Source organism: Benincasa hispida, chromosome 3 (assembly GCF_027475165.1).
Source record: "Benincasa hispida cultivar pf3 chromosome 3, pf3_genome.v1.1, whole genome shotgun sequence".
In the NCBI taxonomy this organism is placed as follows: Eukaryota; Viridiplantae; Streptophyta; class Magnoliopsida; order Cucurbitales; family Cucurbitaceae; genus Benincasa; species Benincasa hispida.
This window is the reverse complement of record NC_143480.1, coordinates 11,151,939-11,165,759: the sequence shown is the minus strand read 5'-3', so window position 1 is coordinate 11,165,759 and position 13,821 is coordinate 11,151,939. Positions and strand designations below refer to the sequence as shown.

Below are 13,821 nucleotides of genomic sequence, written 5' to 3'. Positions count from 1 at the left end.
CCATTTCATTCCCCATCCCCGTGAAATTCTCCACGGGGATCAGAGCGGGGGTTTCCTACAGGAATTTTTTTCTCGTTACCTTTTTATTTTTTTTTTGTAAAAAACCAATTAATTTAAATCACTAATGTGAGTAAATTTTAATTAAATAATTAACTTTATCACTAAATTATTTATTATGGTTAGTTTTATATGACAATTTGAATTTAAAGATAAATTACTCAAATTTTGGCTTAAAAAAGCTAATTAATTTTTTTAGTAGAAAGAAATAAATATAAATCAAATTGTTCACAAATATAATCTAAATTTAAACATTCAATTTAAACATATTCATTATCTTTCCCAATAAATAATCAAATTTGAAATTTAAATGTAATATTTATATAATAATAATAATAACATAACATTAGATAAATATACTAAGTAAATATGTAAAAGCTAATCGGGACGGGGATGGGGAACGGGGCGAGGTCGGAGCATTCCCTGTCCCCGTCTTCGTTTAGCTAACGGCGAATTTTTCCCCCATTCCCTCCCTCATTCCCCGGCTAATTGGGGAATCCCCGCCCCATTTGGGATGGGGCCCCATCCCTTTGGGGAAATTGGACATCTTTAGCGACTGGAGACCAAGAGCTGGGCGTGACTGGGGCTTTGTCCGACCCAACAACCCACGAGCGACTGCTGGCGAAGGCGACTGGCTAGGCGGCGAAATGGCTGGAGACATGTGGCATGGTGGTAGAGATCTGATAGCTAGGGTTGGGGTTTTTGCATGAAAGCAATAATTAGGGGGGGGGGGGTGATGTTCGGATGTTAAGTAGATGTCATTAGTTCTACCTAACCCAAAACAAACAATGTTCCAGACAGGTGCTCAAGGGTTTCAGACATGCAAGGATAATAGAGATAGTAGAGCAAAATTTTATGTAAGGCTCATTTTTAACAACCCTAAAAAAAAATGAACATACAATGTTCTCCACCCCAAATTTAAAAACTAAACTTTGTCCTCAATGTTTATAAAACTAAAAATTAAGCATAAAGACAAAATGACAAAGGGAACAGTCCTCATCTGAATTCGCACAATGGGTGGTGGTAGAAATTTTTCCTGCTTTGTTTTTGTTTTTCTTTCATTCTTGTTTATTCCTACAAAAGAGAAAAGAGAAAGAAAAAGAAAGGAAAAGAAAAGCTACAAAAAATAAAGAAAGTTAGTCTAAAAATTCTAAACCTAGAAAACAAATAAAGGAAAGCAAATAAAAGTGAAAATGAAAATGAAAAATAAAAGATAGGGCAAAAATGAAAGAAGATACAGGAAAATATGTGTGATGCCAAAGTCAGTCCGAGTAAGGTGAGTCAGGCTCTCGCTGAAGATAATACTGAAAACCTATGCTAGCGTAGTAAAGACGGTCTCCTTCCCACATGAAATCGACAGTTCTTTGCATATGCCTAACTTGGTGAGCGGTTTCATGACTCACCCTTAAGGCTTCAATGGCGGTTCTAAATGCTCGCTCACTTAAGGTCTCACCACTAGCGGGTTGGACATGAGGATGACTGGGAAGTTCTACCCTCAGTGGTTCTTCTCCTAGATGTTCATCTTCCTCACCTAGCTCTTCTTCTTCTTGTTCATGGAGTTCTCAACTCCACGGCCTCGGAAGGCTGAAATGGTTTGTCTTAGAAATTGGAGTTTTATGTCCCAGACGTTCCTCATGTTGGGTTTGATGCCCTAAACTCTCATTGGGTCCTGTAGTTTGTAAACACTGTATTGAAATGGGCCTACTACCTTTCAGGAATGGAGTTACATTATCTAAGGACACCTCAAGAGGTTGAAGAGATGAGATGGGTCCCCTATGCATCTATCATTGGCAGTTTGATGTATGTGATGTTGTGTACCATACCGGACATCTACTACGCTATGGGGATAGTCAGTAGGTATCAGTCTAATCCACGACAGGGTCACTGGACCGCAGTCAAGAATATCCTCAAGTATCTTCGAATAACGAGGAACTACATGCTCGTGTATAGAACTAAGGATTTGATCCTTATTGGATACACGGACTCTGACTTTCAGACTGATAAGGATTCTCAGAAATCCACTTCAGGGTCAGTGTTCACTCTTAACGGAAGAGTTGTAGTATGCCGAAGCACTAAGCAGGGGTGCATCCGACTCCATGATGGAGATCGAGTATGTAGCGACTTGTGAAGCTCCTAAGGAGACTGTTTGGCTCAGGAAGTTCCTGACTGATGTGGAAGTTGTTCCATACATGTCTAGGCCCATCACCCTCTATTGTGACAATAGTGGTATTGTGGTGAACTCCAGAGAGCCCATGAGTCACAAGCGCGACAAACATATAGGTGGAAGTATCATCTCATCTGCGAGATGTGCATCGAGGAGACGTGATAGTCACGAAGATCGCTTCGGAGCACAACGTTGTTGACCCGTTTACGAAGGCTCTCAGGCTACAGTTTTTGGGGGTTACCTTTAGAGCATGGGTCTACGGGATTGCCCGCGGCTGGACTAGGGCAAGTGGGAGATTTTTGTACTGGGCCTTAGTGCCCTAGTTTATCATTTTGTACTTATTGTATTGTATACCCCACTCGCTTTAGAACAAGTAAGAGATTGTTGGGGTTGATGCCCTAAATTCTCATTAGGTCCTATAGTTTGTAAACACTGTATTGAACAAATGATTGTGATGTAATAATATGAGATATTTTCTTCACTGTTGTCTATGAAACATGAAATGTTTTATTTTTCTTTACCACAAACCAATAAACTAAGATCCCTGGTTGTCATTGTAACTTAAGCATGTATATGGAGACATACAGGTGGATCATGCCTTAAGTGATAACCAAAATGGTATGTAGTATATGGATATAGGAGGAAAACATTATACACTATAGATGCGGCCCGCTTTGTAGATTGTTACAAGTGTTGTGACGTGCTATAGGTGGTTTGATCCTGATCATTCATGTGGAGACATGCGAGCGGGGGCATCCTATACAAAAGAGTTTGTATAAGACCAGACCACGAAGTGCTTAGTCTCGTTATATAACGTCGTTCATGACAGAGACTTCACTTTACTAGGATGATCATAGGTAACATGACCTTAATCCTGAGTGAGTTGGAAACTCCTCCCTTTAAGAGCGGTCCTTTGATTTGCATGGGTGCGAGTGGCCAGATTGTTGACTCAAACCTTCCACTTTGGGGATTCATCAGATTGAGGAGCTGGGAACTCAGCTACACAAGATGGAATTCACTTCTTCTTGAAGTAGGGGTAAGTAGATAGATTGCTCCCTTAAAGGTTGATTCCGGGGCTTGAACGATGTGGCACCACACACATTCTCATGGACCGAGAGGTGTCCACTCATAGTAGGACTATGAGATGTTGTTCATTAGAGGGATCAGTGGTACTTAAGGAGTTAGATGTAACTACAGGGGCAATGTAAATTGGCCCAATTGTACTTATGAGCTTCTGTGAAGGGTTATCGTACTGTTGACTGGTTATATTCGATGGACACAGGAATATATATGTGGTGAGAAGAGTGCAGCTATCGGTCTTTAGTGGAGTGTTCGACAGTTAACGGTTGTTAGTCAAATATTCACGTACCATTGGAGCTTCAAGCTATAGGTCTATAAGGTCCCCTTGGTAGCTCAATGGATTCAAGTAGAGAATCAGTTTTTGGGTTAGTTTGAAATGTTCAAATTGACAAGAGGGAATTTAATTATATATGATATGATCAACTGGTTCAATTATATACGATATAGTTGACATGATGCATGAGATACATTAATTGGGGAAAAGGATATAAATATGATTTATATAGAGTAAAGGAGAAAAGGACTATGTTTTAACTGTTGCATATGATGTGATATTAAAACTATAGGTTATAAATATAATATGATAAGTTTGTTATTATATTTATTTATAATTAAACAATTATGGGATAATTGTTGGTGGTTTTCTCCATAATCGTACGTGAAAGTGAGAGGTTGCATTCAATTTTTATAACTGAAGGATAAAATGAAAATAGTTTTCATTTTTGCTAAGGAATTGTATAATCGCTTCACAAGTTGTATACTGTCTATCGTTTAGCTAACAAGAGCCTACACGATAGCCTCAGTGTTTCCTGAATGATCGTGCACATGCGTATCTACCTAAACGATCGTGTAACTTTTATTAAGCAATCACGCGCCTGAGCAAGATTACTTAAATGATCGTCTATACGATCATCCTGTTTTACTAAACGATCATGCACCCTTTACTAAACGATCAAGCACCAATCTATACGATAGACTCCAAACCTCTCTCATTTGCTTAGTCATTGAATACAATCGTTCTTTTCTCCTTCCCTCTATCAAATCCAACAGAGCCCACACTTTCTGGATTCTCACTTCGAGAATATATGGTCACTAAATGGTGGTGTCCAAGTTGCTGCTTGTTTGTGTAGAAGACAGTTCGTTTGCTGAACGAGAGTGAGAGATTTTGATAGACGATCACAGCGACAGCGAGAGGTGTTGTTCTTGACGATATCGAGAGATAAACAGAAGAAAGGTTCTTCAAAGGTGAGTCTTTTTTTCCTTTGTATTTATTTTTTCAAAGCATGTTATAATTTGATAGTAGATGCATAACTTGTATGTATGTTTGTGAATGATGTATTTCTGTCACGTGAATTTGGAACGATCTTGCTTCCACTCATAGGTACTCTTTGATAAGAGTTCCTTCACCTCATTTCAGGGTATTTCTACTCTGGACCTTTGACACAACAAGGTTATTAAGCTAGGGCGTCCAAGGCCATCCGTTATAGAACAATGTTCATATCGTCTTATAGAAGCATGAATTACTCTCTTGATGTTAATGAACATACCCTAAATGAGACAATAAAGAAGTTTGGCTCTATCTCGGGTCACATCGGTGAGTCTAAGGACATACATTAATCTGGAACATACAAAAGCATGCCAGATTTGACTTAATACAGACATGTTCGTAGATCTAAACCTTACTACAACACCACCAGAACGTGTCCATTGAGCTCCTTGCCCACAGAGGGCTTCTATAATCTCTTGTTCATCTAGTGGTTGAGATAGAAACCGACCGTACTCATCATCAAACTGAGCTAGGCCAAAGATTTCATTAATTTTAGAAGAAGAGAAAAAGACTGTTTCATTAATTTTAGAAGAAGAGAAAGAGACTCTAACACCTCTCATTAAAAATACATCTCTGTCTAGGTCAATATTGGCGTATAATTCTCTAACTAAAGCTTCACCAGGGTTAGCTACAAAGGCTTTCCATCCTTTCTCCCATATTTCAGAAATGATTTGTGGATAGAAATTTGGCTCTAAGGTCAAAGCTCTCTCTGGCACCAGGTTCCTAAGAGCTACCATTTTATGGTATCTACTCTTAGCTCCCTTTGAAACAAACCTAGGGTTATTAGACTCAGGATGTGGAAGAGAATTCCTACCACTTGAACTTCCAACATTTTTCCATTTTTTAGGCTTAGTAACTCATGGAAAAATATTCTAAGGAAATACTCACAGAATAGGGGTTGAAACCTAAGAAAATCCTAATTCACTCTTCTAAAATATTCTCAAACAAAATAATCTTACACCTCTATCGATTTAGAAACCTGCAAGCAGAAAAATTCCCAAGCATATTATTGCTAATTATCCAAGACTCAACAATTCAAAAGCAAAATTCATTCTTTTCAAGCAAATCAAGCATTATTCAAGAAAATATTCAGATTTCTCATAAAACAAAATTCAAATTTCTATCAAGCTCAACTCAAATCACATTCAAGATAATCATCAAAGAGTTAAAAGAAAGAGGAATACATTACCTTGGGTGATTGAATCTCTTGCTTGAGAGGAAGAGAAAAGAAAGTTCTAAAATGGTGTTTTGGTGAAAAACCCAAAAAATTTCAAGGAAGAAATCCTTGAAAAGTGAAGGAATTGAAGAGTTTGAAAGCAAAATGGCGTGGATTTGAAGTTAGGATGAAGAATTGTTGAGAGGTGGGAAGAAAATTTGAGAGAAAAAGTGTTGAAGAAGAAGAATGTAACTCAAAAATGGCAGAATCTGCGTTTAAAACATGATTCTGCCTCGCAGTGTCGTGTCGCTAGTGTGTGTGTATATATATATATATATTTGAATCAGAACTAAAACTAGAATAAAAACTTATAGAATTTACTCTAAAAATCAAAAGTAATTCTAAAAAATATTAAATCTAAAATGAAAAACTTAGAAAAAAAATAATTTATTAAAAGAAAGCTTAAAAATTTGTTTTATTTTTAACGCCTAGCTACCTCTAGGAAGGACAAATTTTTAATGTCGATTGCTCGACATGACCCATCTTTTAACATTTTCAAGGTACATAAAAATTTCATACTTCTCCCGTCCTCTCTTGGATGAATCTATATAGCTTGGAAGGACTATAAGAGAACTCATCCTCTTTCGAGAACCAGACATATCAAATTTGGATTTTCTAATATTTGGTAAAAAAAGGAAAAAAGAAAGAATCAGAAGACTCAAATGACTCGAAAAAGTCAAAAGAAAGAAAAGACTCAACAACTGACTCTAAAGGAAAGTATGAGCAATAATCAAAGATGCAAGAAATTCCAGGACAAAGAATTTTTCTAGGCTTGGAAGCCTCTAACTATTTTACCTGAGATTCCAGGACAAAGAATTTTTCTAGGCTTGGAAGCCTCTAACTCTAAAGGAAAGTACAGGCTCACTTATCCCTACTTGCTTGTTCTGAATATGACGTGGAATAAATATCATCTTCATTGTCGATCCAAGGAAACTCCTCAATTAGATCGGCTTCAGTGCCATAGACAATGGAAGGCTCTGAATGGTTCTCCAACATAAGCATGGAGTGTGCAAGTTCAGGCATTTGATGGACCTCAACCGACACGGGGGTTTGAGTCTCCAGGTGAAATTGAATTGAATCCTACTCACAATCAGAAAAGCCATTGGCAAGTTCACATATTATTAAGTCCAACGTCATAACTTGATAGAAATTTCGAAGAATTAGCAGCTCTATTGGATTGTTGATGTGAATTCCTCCACCGTTTAACTTAATATCTTCAGAAGATGCATCTTCCCAAGGCTCATCGATTATCCTAACCGACTCGATAATCTGGGCAGCGAGATCAATAGATTCTAAAATTCGATTCTAACCTCATGTCCAGAATAGAAGCTATCCTATTGGAAACTCGATGGTTCTTGAGAAAGATAAGAATGTTCCTACATAAACTTACAAGAGTAGTTAGAAAGTTCATCAACTAATTTTTCTGAAGAATTACCTAAATTGGTAGAAGGATATGGCATCGATAATGGGGTTTGATTAGGCATCTCCCAAGGAGCATAAAATTCACACTCAGGACCACGTGAATCCTGTGTGTGTTAACCAAAACTTGAACAAGAGAGGTTAGTTCATTTATTTCACTTTTAAGCTCATTAAATTCTCTTACCTCTTATTCTCTTTGATGGGCCGTATACATCTCTTGAAGCACGTAATAGATGCTCATGTCCGTCATATTGAAATAAGTAGACACAAAGAAAAGAAAATATTTTTGTTGTTTTAAGGTTTGCTAGTTAAGTTAGCTAAGAAAAATATTTAATGGATTAGCCTTCCCCGACAATGGTGTCATTTTGTTTGGATGCTAAGTAGGTGTCATTAGTTCTACCTAACCCAAAACAAACAATATTTATAAAGCTCAAACAACAACCTAACTAACTCGTAGTTAAAGTGGAAGTAAGAGGTCGATCCACAGGGAAGGTTTTAATTCTTATCCTTTCTTAACTAATCTTGACTATTAAAGCAATAAAACGGGGGTTTGATTAAATTGAAAAAATATTGAAATCAAAAGATAAAAGATGAATGTAAACAAGTAATGAATAATCTTGCTTCTAGTTCAAGTTAGACGTTCAATGTAATTCCTATCATCGAATTCTAAAAGTTTATTGACAATTGGATTATGCTTGCAACTACTCGCTCAACTCGATCAAGTTAGCCTTTATAAAGGCCGAAAACTAGCAATAACCTAGTCAAGAGAGTGTCCTAATCATTAATTAAGGCTGGATAGGCCAAACGCTAATCAACCTATGTGCTTCTACTTCTATTGGGTTCGATAGCGGCCATATAGAATAGAAAACATGTGTATTAGGTTATAAGATTCAATTGTGTTTATTAATTGTTACGATAGCTTACTCATTAACCAAAATTTCTTCAAATCTAGTAATTTATGCATCCTAGAATAGCCATCAAACACACAATTACTATTGCCTCTTGTAGATCTTGGCTAAACATTCCATCGAACACATTGAAAGCAACATATTCAACAATGATTGTGACACAACCAAGCATCTAGGCTATACATGTTCAAGATATAGATCATTCAATATGCTTCAAGAATTAAAATCATATTCAAAAAAGCACAAATTAGATTGCAATTGATAAAGAAAGTAGAAAACTCAAAAGAATTGTAAGAACCCTTGAAATCGAAACAAGATCTAATCAAACTTCACAAATTCATTGACAATTTGTATGAAAAATTACAAGAGTTTTGTTTAAATTTCAACAAAAATATAAAATCTAATCTAAATTGGAACAAGAATTACCAAAAAAGTAAAATAACTCGGAGAGAGACCCCAACCTTCATGAATTTTCTTCCTCCCTTTGCAAAAATGAAGGAAAAACCTTTTATAGTTCACAGGGTAGCACCATGACGCTGAGGTGGTGTTGCAACTCTAAATCGATGAAAAGCCAAGAAGCCTCGGCTTTCATTGCAACGGTACCCTCAACGCTTGTCAACGCCAGGCGTGCGCGGGGGATGATTTGCTTCAAAGTCTGGAGCATTGATTCGTTATTTTATGATGTGGAAATGTGGATGAAATGCGATGGTGAAATTGGGTCGAGCACTTAAGTTTCCTCAGCGGAATCCATGTGTAAACTCCAATGAGTTTCTGGTAAGTCCAGGGTCGAACTCAGGGACTTGGAAAAATAATATGCGGTGGTAATTTTACGAAAACTTTGCGGTGACCGGTAACTCAAATGATTGTTGGTTTGTTTGTTGATTGTGATAATGAAAAATAACAAATGCGACAGATTTGAGAAAAGTCGGATTGCGTGATAGATGCATTGAGTATGCGGATGAACGAGTTGAGAAGGTCTTTAGCTAGCGTTACTTGGGAATGCGTCAGATCATGCGATCATGCTACAACCATGTACAGCAAGTCATTTTCCAATGCAAATGCGATGCTCCTAAGTTTAGGATGCATGTGTTGAATGCAAAAGTGTCCATAGAGCTTATTCCTAAGTCTCTACTCTTGTCCTATGCGATGATGCAAGATGCATAAAGGCAAGGTGACCGCATACAATCATATCCTATCTCTAGTATGCATGCTATGCGTTAATAGCAAACAATGCTTATTCCTAAGCTCCTATCTCTTGATTATGCGTTCTAATCTGACTCTCCCGAGCCTAAATTCTAACCTGACTTTCCCAAGCCTAAATCCTGTCCTTAGACTACCCTCCCGAGTATCTCTAATGGACAAATGAAGCATATATAATACAAGATAATCGCATAGAATGAAGATTCCCAGTTGTGCTAACTAAATGCTTCTAAACCCATTCAATAGATTTAGCTACTCATGCATAAATAACAGAGAGTGAACAGATATAGAGAAGGAAATTGCATTTTTATAACTGAGTTTGAGTAAAAATAACAATGGAAGATAAAGGTAGAGAGCCTGGTAGCAATTCCTTGCGGACCGAGACTTTTACACTGTCAATCTCTATTCGGTTCCAAAGATATTCCTGCTTCCGCAGGCGTCAACCCTCTCTCTATCTTTGAAGCTTCTGGCGCTCTCCCAAGCTTACCGGAACGATCTATCGGCAGTACCTTCTTCTCTCGCGTCCGCCTTAAGGTAAAAGAAAATCTAAGAACAAGGCTAAACTATGAACAAAACGGTAAACTCGTAAAACAACTGAACCCCTTTTTTGAAGAATGCCTTTGGTATTTATAGAACCTCAAGGGTGAAAGGCGGCTTCTCTATCATGATTGCAAAAATGGGACGACTTTAATTCCCTGACTGAGGCGTCGAATATTTGTCACCGAAAAGCTGAATGTACTTGTTCATTAGCGGCTGTCAACTTAATTCAGATTTGACAGTCATCAGCTTTCTGTCCTATCATGATTAATTATACCTTTCACCCAGATGCACCCACCAAGTTGCGCTGACTAGGTTGCGACAATCTTTCTTGAGTAAATATTTGCAAGCACAATCACCACAATGCCTTACAGTAATGCTGCGCTCGACCAATGATTTCCTATGATCGCAATTTCCGCCTTGCGTCAATGTATTTTTTGCACAAAAATACAAAAACCAATTATTCCTATGCGATGGATGCATGCGACCGCAATATTATGAATTTGATACTTTTTGGATGCAATTTAACATATTTTATTGACACAAGCCAGCATTGTTTAAGAACTTAGCATTATGATAACGTGCATTTTTGCCCGTTATCACACCCCCAAATTTAAACAATGCTTATCCTCAAGCATAAGCTAAAGATTTCCTTTAGCAAGTCGACCACAATGTTCTTTTCTAGATTTCTCAAGGATACTTCGTTCAAATTCTATATACCAAAATTTCCTTAATTCTTGTTCAAGTCTCCTCTTAAAATATTTCTAAGACCTAGAGACTACAAGCTTAACCTTCAAAAAGACTTTACTAACTTCCGGGACATCGCATGATTTATTTCAAAGAAAATTTTTTCACCGGGGTGTCAAATGATTTTATCCTTGCATATTTCTTGACATTTTTATTTTTGTTTCTGACCTTGCGCTGATCCAAGTGTCTTGCCTTCGTTTTGGCTTGCCCCCATGTGTGTCATGCGGACATCCAACTATGAGCAATGCGCTCTTTCTTAGACTAAACTCATATCTACTTGGAAACAGAGTTGTGGTCATTTATTTATGCGTTGATTCTGGTGACTTACATTCATTTTGGCTTGCCCCCATGTGTATCATGCGGACATCCAACTATGGGTAAGTGCCTTTCGCAACTTAACTCTTATCAACATGGGTTTCCCATTACATTGACAGTGGAGTTGTTATTCTCAATTTTTTTTGCTTTATTTTTTTTCAAAATAGCAAGGTCGAAAATAAATACCTCACCCCCAAATTTAAAATGCGGCAATATCCTCATTGCCAAAAGATTGAAATAAGTCATGCGATGTTCTTAGAAAGCTTCGTAAAGAGAGTTTGAAAGAAAGCTAGCAAACCTCTAACTTCTAGGAATATTTCATGAGGTGATTATCTTAACGTTAAGTTATCTCTAATATATACGAAAGAAATATAAGCATGTTTTTCATCATTGAAATCATAATTGGTAAAGAGACAGTATGCGGTAACCTACTAAATTTATCCATGTCAAATGATTGCGGTAATCAAAGAGGATGCGGTGTTAAATCTTTTAAACTAAAATGCGATGCGATAGTGCAAAATTTGAAATAAAATGAAGGAAGAATACAACCCCCAAATTTGTGCTATCGCCCGCATTGTGTATTGACGCATCCTTCTTTGCGGCGATCTATCTTCTTTGGATTGCGGTGATGGAATAAGATAAGTTGCTTCTTCATGTAACACCGCCACAATCCTGTGCCTCGATTGTTGCACCAAAAACAATGAGAGGGTCAAATAATTTTAAACAAAACACAATTTTTTTTGAAGTACAAGAAAGATGCAGATAACAACAAAGTAATTGTGATAATAGATAATAACCAATATGATGAAAGTTCATGAAGTATTGATGCAGGAAAAAGGATATTCAAAAGAGTTGCGTCCCTGATGAGGTTGAGTCATATAATAGCTCAGGGACCGCTTATTCCAAGTTGGTTGTTCACGTCCATGGTGGCTTTTCTCTTTTTTCTTTTTCTTCTGGGATCTTAACTGCCTTAATCTGGAGCTTATCCCCATGAATGTTCATTATAATTTCCCCTTTGCGCACATCAATTTGAGCACGATTGATTGAAAGGAATGGTCGTCCCAATATGATGGGCGCATCTTCGTCCGCTTTATAATCCAAAATGAGGAAGTCTGCCAGCAGGATTAATTTATCGATTGAGATTGCGACATTTTTCAACTCTTCTTCAAGGTGTATTCGAGATCTATTTGCGAGCAGGGGAGTTTTCTTTAGGGGCGTGGGTGTGCCGACATTTAATTGTTTGAAGATTGATAGCGGCATTATGTTTATACTTGCCCCAAGATCACATAAAGCTTGGCCACTGTAGACCCTTCTAATGGAGCATGGTATCGTAAAGATTCCTGGGTCACCCATTTTCAGTGGGATCATAACATTTTGCGTTGCGGGCACTATTGCGATATTTTCTTCATCATTTTGTTCCTCTTTCAATCTTTACGGAGCTACTGGTGGTTGGACTTCTTCTGTCTCAAGATTTAGAGGCTTAAGGGTGGACGTAACTTTAGGGTCTATTTTCTCGGGCTTTTCCGAACTATAAGTCATCGAGTCTTCGGTTGTCACCACATTCAAGTTGGTCGCAATGGGCTCCTCCCCTACTTCCGCAGTCATGTTATTGCTTAGCAAGGAGACTGCTAAGCATTGTTCCTTCCCGATACCCCCAGCATTGCGAGGGAGCTCAATTGAGCTCGGCAATGCTCCTTGCGGTCTATTTTTCAGCTTGTCTGCAATTTGTCCCATTTGAATTTCAAGATTTCTAATGGATGTAGCTTGATTCTGAAGCACTGATTCGTTTTTCTCAATGTACTGCTTCAACAAGCTTTCTAAGGACGAAGATTGCATTGTTTGTGAGCTGCTAGCTTGGTTATGCACTAGACCGTTTGTTTGCGGGAAAAATCCGGATGGCCTTCCTTTTTGTGTCACAGGTTGAAAGCTTTGTTATTGATTTTTTCACAAAAAATTTGGGTGGTTTCGCCACCTGGGATTATATGTATCAGAATAGGGATTATTTCTCATGAAGCATACTGACTGCGGGTTTGTTGGGCATTCTTCCATCGGGTGAGCATCTCCGCAAATGACACAACTTGTGGTCGCTTGAGTAATTGCGTTGACCTGCCCTTTCTTCGCTCCCGTATTATTAATTGCGATGCTTTGTATCAAACTCATCATCGCAGTCATTTGATTTTGCAGGGATGCGATGGCCCCGTTGTTAACGTCATTATCTTTTATTCTTAATCTCTTATCGCTTTCCTTCCAATCCTCGTGATTTTTGGAAATGCGATCAAGTATACTTTTTGCCTCCTCATATGTTTTGTCGAGCAGACTACCAGCAGCTGCCGCATTGGCAACGGTCTGCGAAGAGGGATTCAATCCTTGGTAGAAAATCTCCATTTGAAGGCAGTCTGGTAAGCCATTATGTGGACAGTCTCTTACCAGCTGCTTGAACCTCGCCCAAGCATCATTGAGCGATTCGTCATCTTCCTGTTAAAAACTTGTTATTAATTTCCTTCTCCTAGCATTCTCGGTTGGTGGGAAATACTTCTTCATAAACTTTTCCACCACTTGTTCCCACGAAGTTATCTCCCCCGGTTCGAGAGAATATGCCCATTTTCTTGCTTGATCATATAAGAAAAATGGAAACAGAGTGAGTCGAACTTCCTCGGTTGAGATATTCGGGAACAAAAAAGTGTTACAAATTTCTATGAAGCTCCTAGGTGGTCGTGTGGGTCTTCGCCACGCCTTCCTCCAAACTGCCCAGCAGCCTGGATCATCTGCAGCATTACCAGCTTCATTTCAAACCTCAATCCATCTAACGCCGGCCTTATGATTCCTGGAGAGAAATCATAGAGGTTAGGTG

The 13,821-nt window shown here is 38.2% G+C and overlaps 1 non-coding gene across 1 annotated transcript; it reads left to right on the top strand.

The window, feature by feature from the left end:
- The first annotated feature begins 13,371 nt into the window (after positions 1-13,371).
- Positions 13,372-13,478, top strand: LOC120074859 (small nucleolar RNA R71). Its single transcript, XR_005481135.1, has one exon. It is a non-coding gene; the product is annotated as a small nucleolar RNA R71 (small nucleolar RNA).
- Positions 13,479-13,821: the final 343 nt, after the last annotated feature.